Genomic DNA, 10435 nt, shown 5'->3' with positions numbered 1-10435 from the left:
CAAATTGTCTTTATTGTCCAAATTGTGCAGGTAACAAATTAAATAAGAAAACAGAAAACATCATACATGTTCGTTTCTTAAAGAGAGGTCAAGAATGTGGAGATTATGACATAAAGCTGGTAATGAGTACTAAAATCAGTTAAGTATGCAGTTAAGTCAGAATTGTTAATTCGTTTACAAAATGTCAAAGATTTTAAATAGCTGTGCAAGAAAATCTTTAACAGTTTATATATAAATGCTTCATTGGGAGAGTTGGGTTGTCAGATAAAATAGAGAACACCCAGTTTAGATTTCAGATATACAATGAATTTTTTAATATAATATATCCCAAATATTGCACAGGACTTGCACTAAGAAATTATTTGCTTATGAAATTCAAATTTAATGAGGCATCCTGTGTTTTTATTTGGAAATCCGCAACCCTGTGGGGGTAAGAAGAGCAAAAGAAAGTGTGCTACATTTCTGATCTTAAATAGCAGGGACCCTACATGAGTGTAAAATATATATATTTTTTACAAAGTTAGGAATTGCAACTAACAGAACTAAAGCACATATACCTTTCAAAACAGAGGAGAAAATAAAAAGAGTATTCAGTCCCCATTGGCAAAAGACAGAAAAAAATTAAAGCAAAATTATATTGATCAGTAAGTACCCATTCTTGATTGTTCAATATTGATTTACTGGTTAATTTTATTGATATAAAATATGCAAGGTTTATTAGGCAAATATAAGGGAGTGCCTACAATATGTTATTTAAATTAATAAAAATAACTAAATCCATAAAGCGAGTAAAAATACAAAAACCAATAGTTTCCTGAGCTCTTGCTATAATCAGAAAATATAATGGGTGGAAAAAATATGGCTTGTAGTAACACTAAAATTTCTTTCTAAAAAAGAACAAATAATGCAATGAAAACAATGAAGAAAATAAAAGAATAGAGAAGTCTTATGATTTTTTTTAAGAGGAAATGTTCTTAAATTAATCTATAGCTTTATTGCAAATTTCACCAAAATCCCAATGAGATTTGAAATTTAAAAAAATCTAGTCTTTTAAGAAAAACAGACATTGGAGAAGAGCAAAGATAATTTAAGACTAATGAGATTGCCCTATAATATATTGAAGTTAAAATAATGGAGAATTTTATTGTACACTTGAAAAAAAATGTTCAGAGTGCTGTCAGTAAATCACTTAGAAACAGAGAAGTGTATGCATTACATATATATATGTAACATATTTAGTACATATATGCATATATACTTTACGTATATATTATAAAGATCTATGAATAGGAGAAGGATTATTCAGTAAAGGGCGCTGAGAAAATTATTTAACTCTTTGGTGAAAAATAAAATTAGGCTTTCATCTCATGACCTACATCATATATATATTAATCTAATATATATTAAAGCACAAATTTTCAGGCTGGATTCCACGAACCTCCATGTGGTTTCATGAAAGCTGGTTTATCAGAAACGAACTACAAATTCAACCCCATCTTTATCTGATTCATATTCAAGATTAGCTTTTCTTTTTAAAGAGGATTGTACTGCTTTAAAATAAAATGTTTAAAATTCCCCAAAGTGGGTTTTTTTTATGGTTGAAAACATGCACACCACATACGTATTTTCTGAGAATTAGAAAATATACCTAGGAATTTGGCCACAAAAGTTTTTAAACTGTAGGTGAAAAACACTGAAATCAGAAAGTAGGAAAAATATTTTTCATGATTAAGACAGTTAAGAACTTTAATAAGGAACATAGATACCTACCTACTAAAGATTGGCAAAGGACATCAGATTAAAGCAATGAAATGCCACTTTTATTAACAATTATAATAGCTATTTTCAGTGAGAGTACAGAGTGATGGATACTTACTACTTACGACGAAGGTAAATTGATAGACTTTGGAAAAGCTATTTGGCTAATCATAAGCCTTAAAATTGTTGATATCCTTTCCTTCAGTGATTTCATGTCTAGGCATATATTGTTTGGAAATAGATTACACATTATTAAAGCATTTCTATTTCCAAAGAAGAGATCCACTTCATTTATCTAATTCAAAAAATAGAGCTATAGAACAAACATGTTTTAAAATCTCACAGAAAAAAATCCAAGGACATAAGCTTTCATATGGGAATTTGCTCTAGAATTAGTGGCCATTAGACAAAGCCACTGTTTCAAAACCGTGTTTCTCTTTGGGTAGCCTCTCTACTGTCTACGCACTGACCTACTCTTTGCAGGTCTATAATTGCCACCACATCCATGAATATGTATTTTTTAATTCCATTGCCAACCACTAACTTGTAAACTTCCTTCTGGGTCTCCCCATTCAGATTTCTGAGTGGGAGAAAATGACTGGCTCACTTTTCATTACTACCTCTACACAAGCCTTTGTGGCAGGCTAAACCATAGGCTACTGGAAAGGCTTTGGATTGGCTAGCTTTGTTGTCAGATGTTCACTCTGGTCCCTTCAGACATGCCCAGGGATGGATAATAAGGCATAAAACATGGCCTTGAAGGGCTGATGTTCCAAAAGGTTTCCCCAGAAAGTGGTGGGTCTGAGCCAAGCATTCTGAATTACATTAGAACACAAAGTTATTTATTGTTCAAGATATTTATCGCAGTATTTTTTGTTGCCCTCCCCCCCCCAAAATAGGGGAAAAGTTGAATAAATTATGATGCATCTATATGTGTAATGTTATGCAGCCAGTAAAACTTATATTTCCCAAGAATCTTGTAATGATGATATACTTATGGTGTTAATTGAAAGTATAAGATATAGAACTATATATGGGGTAAGATTCTATCTATCTATCTATGTTTATACACATATTCCCATGGGGAAAAATTGGATATATACCAAAATGTTATAGTGGATAGGATGGATTGTGGCTATCTTTATGTTCTTCATACTTTTCTGTATTTTTTAAATATTTTTATTGGTGTCTTCGTAAATAAAAATGGCATTTTTACATATAACATTTAAAATGTTAATGGTTACATGATATCCCATTGTATTACTATATCATAATGCTCAATTATATTATCAGGGATTTGGAATTTTTTTTTAAAGATTCCATTTTTAAGTAATCTCTACACCCAGTGTGGGGCTCAAACCCACAACCCCAAGATCAAGAGCCACGTGTTCCACCAACTGAACCAACTAGGTGCCCCTGGACTTTTCATTTTTATACCATGAATTTAACTGCCATAAATGTCATCATGTATGAAGTTTTTGATTATTTTTGTCAATTTTTATAATAATTTTCTATATTCAATTATTGGATTAAAATATAGGTCACAGAAGTATAATTTGTGCAAAGAAATGAAATAATTAAATTACATGATGTAGACAGTCAGCTACAAGTAGCCTAACACTGTTGGTGTACAAAGTGTAAAAGTGAAAGGAGAGGTTAGAGAATGGCCAGATCATGAAGGACTTCCTGTGTCAAGCTAAAAAAATTTCTGTTGGTCATGAAGAGATACTAAAGAATCTTTTTAAAAAAAAATGTTTATTTATTTATTTCGAGAGAAAGTGAACAGAGGAGGGGCAGAGAGAGAGGGAGAGAGAAAATCCCAAGCAGGCTTCACACTCAGCATGGAGCCAAATGCAGGGCTTGATCCCGTGACCATGAGCTCATGACCTAAGCCAAAACCAATGCTCAACTGAGCAACCTAGGCACCCCAGAAACATTACAGAATCTTAAACAAAGGTGCAACACTATCATTTTGAAAAGATGACTTTAACAACAGTGTGGAGATTGGCTATGTTGTTAGAGTAAGAAGAGAATGGGTAAGAACTGAGGTCACAAGACTATTTAGTCAATGAGTTTTGACAGTAGGAAGCAGTTTTTTATTTTATATAAGTTTTATTTATTTTGAGAAAGAGAGACCCCATGAGCGGGGAAGGGGCAGAGAGAGAATCCCAGGCAGGCTCTGTGTCACTCACACAGAGCCCGAGGCAGGGCTCAAACCCACAAAACTTTGAGATCACGACTCAAGCCAAAACTGAGTCCAACACTTCACTGACTGAACCACCCAGGCACCCCCTTTTATGTTTTTTAAATTTATTTTCAGAGAGAGAGCATGCGTGAGCACATGAGAGGGGGAGGGCAGAGGGAGAGGGAGAAGGAGAGAGAGAGAATCCCAAACAGGCTTCAAGCTGGCAGCGCAGAGCCCAGATGTGTGGCTCTAAATCACAGTGAGATCATGACCTGAGCTGAAACCGAGTCTGATGCTTAACTAACTGAGCCACCCAGGCGCCCCAAGCCAATTTTCTTTGTTAATTGTTTTCATTTTTCCCTTAGTGTGCTCACCAGAGTAAATCTGGAAAACATACTCATTAAAAAAATAAGGCTAAAGATAGTGTGAAAAGCCACTGGAGGGTTTTACAGGACATGATTTAACTTTACATTTTAACAGGGTCACTCTGAAGGTTCTAAGAATTGACTGAAGGGAGGGACTGGAGCCAAAGCAAGGATTCCAAGGAGGTATTGCAGTAATGTCTACAAGAGAGAAGTGTTAACCCAGTGTTAACAGAAGTGAGAGAAATAAATTTTGGATATAATTTGAATATGATGAATATGTCAGAAAGTAGTTTCAAAATTGGGCTTTCGATAGCATTTTAATACGTAAAAAGCAGGCCAAAATAGTTTACAGACGGGAGGAATTGGTTGTAAAAACTTGTAGTTGAGCACAGTGTTTTAGAAGAGTGAAATTATTCTGTCTAGATAAATGATTTCATGTTGGAGTTTGAGCTACTCCTCAAGATGTAGGGGTTTTTTTCATCTGGATAATATAAAGCTCAAATTGTGCCATGGGACTAGTCAAGCCCAACCTTGGGGAGGAGTTAGGGTGTGATTCTAATCTTAGATTGAATAAATTGAAATAACCTGGGGAGGAGGAGTTAGGGGAAGGGAGTTGGGTAAGTGTTTCAAGCGGAGTGAGCAAAATATGGACTCTTAGGAATTAGTACAGCCTGGTGGTTAAGAGCTAGGTTGCCTGAGCTCACATCAGTTACTATGAAAACAAGATATATTTCTACCTAATGCCAAATTTATAATCATTGGATCAGTGTGAACTGGGAGTCATGCAGACTATCATCAGGCCAACTATCAGAGTCAGGCAGATCTGCTAGAAATGCCTACCAAATTAATTAAATCTTAATACCTACTGAATATTGTACTAGGCTATGCACATGGCTGAAAAAATATGCAATCCACTCCAAATGGTAATGTGTTTTTGTTCATCTTCGCATGTTCTAGAACTTAGAATACAGACCACTATGAGTCAAGTGTACAGGTGTCTTCCACTAAACATTAAATTCCAAATGAATTAGAACTTTAACATTTTTTTTTTGAAAAAAGCACAATGGCTGAAAGATCTGAAGGACTCTGTGTTTAACCTAGGGTCTTTTATTGATGGCATGGCATTCAGATAATCATTTGTTTTCTCTGAGTTTAAGTATCCTTAGCTGTAAATTACAGAGATCGAAGTAAGAGTCTTAAAGCTGCCTAATGAACTTTTATCTCTAGAATAGTGCATACCATATAATAAAGTATAACTTTCACAGCACACTCATTCTGTGAAATCTTAACAGTTTGATATCATTTCAAGAAGGTCCTATTAAGTGCACACTATAGTCAAGGGAATTCCTGGCTCTAAAATGTCCACCCCAAGTGGAGAGGTCCAGCTGGAAACCTCACAAAGTCTTCAGACATCAAATGACAACGGTTTTCATGGCACTGCGGACTAGAGGTCATGGTACACTTCTAATGACAAGTGTAAGAGAAGAGAAGCCCAAAAGTCAGAAGGGTTACCCAATTTTCCGAGGAAAGCTTGTGGTTTCCAGGACCACAAAGCCGACTTGGATGCAGAGGAAAAATGACCTAGCGGGCAGAATCCCACCGCGCTCAAGCAAGAGGATGGATGAGTCTACACTTCTGGTCTCCCTGCCCCGCCAAGGCCCCACGGGGCAGTGACTTCCGGCTGGGATAAAACCTCAAGGCTATCTTCATTTAAGAGTGCCTTAGGGATAGAGTCCAGTACTGTTTCTATAGTGGGCTGGCCCTGGGAGCCTCCCAGCCTGCCTTGCCCTCTCACACTGGAGGTGCTTCCAGGGCAAGCCTCAGAGGTTTAGGCTTGATTTCTTGTTTTTGTTGATAGGCTGAAGCTATGAATTGTAGACACACTTACTACACATTAGGTCTCAGTCAGAACTTCCAACGTGAGCTCAGAACAAATTCTGGGAATGATGGACGGGTTTGGAATCCATCTATCCCCTCAAAGGGGTGGGAGTTCAGACCACTTTATAGTGTCTCTCCTAGAGAAGTGATCTCTCAAGACTACAAATGGGGCTGTCGCTACATTCTCCTCCCTCTGCTCCCCCTCTTACACATTTTCATTCAGAAGTCAAACCCGCTGAGATGTTACCATTTTGCCTCAATGAAGATATAAAGGAAAATTCTGTAATCTCTTATGATTTTCCTCACTTGCTAGGGTGGCATATAATGTCTATGGCAATTGTGGATCTTTCTTTTAAATTTCAGCCATTACAACATCAAAATGAAGTAATGAGAGCAAGAGAAAACAACTTGGATATCAAGTACTTGGTGAATATTGATAGAGCAGAACTAGTACTGGTAAATTACTAAATTCAAAGCTCACATCTATGAAGATGATAGCAAATAGAGCCCAGTAAAGGCCTCTAATCAAATTCAATCATAGTTCAGGGTGAACAATAGAAGTATTTTTTTTATTAAAAGAAATACAGAAACTTGAAAAAAGTACTGATGTTATAGTGGGATCCTTAGTATTCATTTAAAAGCGTCTTCATCATTTTACAATGAGATGTAAAAAATAAGTGGTCAGGTCTATTTCCTACTTACTCAGTGCTACTATTTGTTGCTGGCAAGTATAATACTTTTTATGGAATACTTGCCTCCCTCCAAACCACACTAAGTAGTAAGGGGTACAATCTAAAATAATTGTGAGAGGATTACTGTAATGCTATAAACGTTTAAGTATGTTGAATTTAGCACACAGATTTTCAAGTCTTCTCAGTCTTGTCAGAGGTGGCTTTCTAGAGGAAGAAACCTCTTTAGTTGAACCTGAAGGAGTGAAAAATAGCTGGATAAAGAGGTCTCCAGGAATAGGAAATATCATATGGAAAATACTAGAGCTAAAACATATGTAGTAGATGGGAAGCTGAAAGATATTGCATGACTAACACATGGAGTGCAAAGGGTGCAGTGCAAGAAGAACATTAGAACGTGAAAGGCAAGATAAGTCATTTCAGAGTTTAGATTTCACCTAAAAGTTCAAGGGGAGTCTTTGAAAGGTTTAAGCATTTATGTGCAATAATCAAAATTTGTATTTCAGAAAGCTCCTCTGCCTGCATTTTACAAATTTTCAAGGAAGAAGCACAGTTGAAGTAATGTAAGGGAGAGGACAGTAACCAGAAATAGAAATATAGTACCAGTGTGTGTGTGTGTGTGTGTGTGTGTGTGTGTGTGTGTGTGTGTATGCAGATAGGTACAAGGAAGAGTCTAAAAGATTTAGTGAGTATATTCACTAAGGTACAGGGCAACCTGTGGTGCAAAAGAAACTAACAAAACCAGTAGCTTATATATGACTGAAGTTTATTTCTAATAATCTGAAGGGAGATGGGTGGCCCAGGATTCCATTGTCAACACTGGTTTCCACTTGTAGTCCAGTGCAGTTACTACGGTTTTCCTTGTTTCCAGACGGCAGGGAGAGGGAAAGGATTCAGAATAGAATGATGCCTAGCTGTTTGAATGCAAGACCTGGAAGTGACACACATCACTTCTGTTCATAAATAAATATATAAAAAGTTAGGTGGCTGTGTGTCTAGCTAAAATTCTGTAGCAGTGAAAGTGGAGTGAATAAATACATTGGATAACAACTAGCAGAATGCCTTAGTAATTCATGGGTTATGGAGTATGGGCCCAGGGAGAGAGGGCAGGTTTTTGAGTCTGGACAACTGGCCCATTCTCTGCCCTGAGGCTGAATGGCCTATGGCCCATCCATATGGAGATGTCTTATAGGTCTAGAACCTGGGGAAGATATTTTGGCTTGAGATCCCCCATGAAGAGATAATAATTGAAGACAAGAACCCTGAAGAGCAACACCACATGGACAGATTGTCAGATACCAAGGAGGAACTACTGTCAAAGATGTGAAAGGAAAATCAGGATACTGTAATGACATAAAAACCAAGGGAAGGAAGTACCTCAAGAAAAAGGGAGCCATTAATAGAGTTAAACACCATATGGAGATGAAAGTGAGGGAAGATAAAGGCTGAAAAGTATGCTCAGTTCCAAAAAAGCAGCAGTTGATTACTTTGTTAGCACTCTTTCATTAAAGGTAAGAGGACTATGACCAGATTGCAGGTTGTTGAGGAGTCAGTGGGCAGTGAACCAGTATGGACAAAACTTCCTAGAAGTGTGGCTGGCATGGAGACGAAAGAGAACTGTAATTGCTATGGGTAGTGGAGCAGAGAGGTTTTTGTTTTGCTATGTTCCTTTTCTAGTTTTTCAAGGTAGAGGTGATTTAAGCATTTGTATATCTTTTTTTTTTTTAATTTTTTTTTCAACGTTTATTTATTTTTGGGACAGAGAGAGACAGAGCATGAACGGGGGAGGGGCAGAGAGAGAGGGAGACACAGAATCAGAAACAGGCTCCAGGCTCTGAGCCATCAGCCCAGAGCCTGACGCGGGGCTCGAACTCACGGACCGCGAGATCGTGACCTGGCTGAAGTCGGACGCTTAACCGACTGCGCCACCCAGGCGCCCCTATCTTTTTTTTTTAATGTTTATTTTTGAGAGAGAGACAGAATGTGAGTGGGGGAGGGGCAGAGAGAGAGGGAGACATAGAATCTGAAGCAGGCTCCAGGCTCTGAGCTGTCAGCTCGACGTGGGGCTCGAACTCATGGGCTGAGAGATCATGACCTGAGCCAAAGCTGCACACTCAACTGACTGAGCCACCCAGGCAGGCTGATTTAAGCATTTTTAAATACTGATGAGAAGATGCCAAATATAGAAGCTGAATTTAAAGACCTAAAAGGAGAGGTGATTGTGGGAGTGATTATTCTAAGAAAGTGAAAAAGGCAGGATTTAGAGGACATGGTATGGAAGGACAGTTCTTCCATGGTTATGGAGAACTGCATTCTGAAGGCTTGATGGCAGGATGTGGAGATGGTTTTGTCTGATGGTACCCAACTTCTTCAATGGAAGCAAGCTGATCGTATGGGAGCTGGGTGTGCTGATTTAAGAAGGTGAGGAGAGCAGGAAGGGTCTAAAATAGGGTGGGAAACGGAAAGGACTGCAGTTGGGGGAAGCAGAAGGATTTCTGGTAAGCATCAATGCCCAGTAAAGACCTGGATGACTACTTCAGACCACACATGGTGAGGTACATGGTGCCAGAAATGTGTTCACTATAAAAGCTGAAAGAAGAGTCCTATGTTTGTCTTCTATGAACTCCCTGGGCACACGGCACAGATTTCTCTCACAGCAGTGATACAAGTCTATGGCACAACATGAGCTGTTAGTCCTATCCTTACAATCTAATATAGCTCAGTATTTTTCCCTGAGGACAGTTTACACATTTACACTTAAAAAAAAAATCAGTGCCTTCTATACACTAATAATAAACTATCAGAAAAAAGAAATTAAGACAAAAATCTCAAGGGCACTGGGTCGTTCAGTGGGTTAAGCATCTGACTCCTGATTTCAGATCAGGTCATGATCTCATGGTTCTTGGGTTCAAGTCCCATGTCAGGTTCCCCGATGACCATGAAGCTGCTTGGGATTCTCTCACTCTCCCTCTCTCTCTGCCCCTCTCCGTACACATACTCTCTCTCAAAATAAACAAATAAATAAAACAAAATCCCATTTACAACTTCATGAAAAGGATAAAATACCTGTGGATAAGTTTAACCAAGGAGATGAAAGATCTATACGCTGAAAACTATCATTCATTGATTAAAGAAACTGAAGAAGGCACAAACACAAAGATCTTCCATGCTCATTGACTGAATTATTGTTAAAATTAATATTGTTAAAATTACCCAAAGAATATAAAGATTCAATGCAACCCCTCTCAAAATTCCAATAGCATTTTTGACAGAAAAAGAAAAAAATCCTAAAATTTGTATGGAACTACAAAAGATCCTGAATAGTCAAGGCAAACTTGAGAAAGAACAAAGCTGGAGGCATCATACTTCCTAATTTCAAACTATATTATGAAGCTATAGTAACCAAAACAGTATGGTACTAGCATAAACACAGATACACAGAACAATGGAAGAGAACAGCGTGCCCAGAAATAAACCCACACATATGCATGGTCAATTAATTTACCACAAAGGAACCAAGAATATACAATGGGGAAAGGACAGTCTCTTCAATAACCAGT

This window comes from Lynx rufus, unplaced genomic scaffold, assembly GCF_022079265.1.
Source record: "Lynx rufus isolate CCGP_SWC_20201006 ecotype Redwood Valley unplaced genomic scaffold, mLynRuf1.p SCAF_9, whole genome shotgun sequence".
Taxonomy (NCBI): Eukaryota; Metazoa; Chordata; class Mammalia; order Carnivora; family Felidae; genus Lynx; species Lynx rufus.
The sequence above is the reverse complement of the archived record's forward strand: the minus strand, read 5'-3'. Positions refer to the sequence as shown.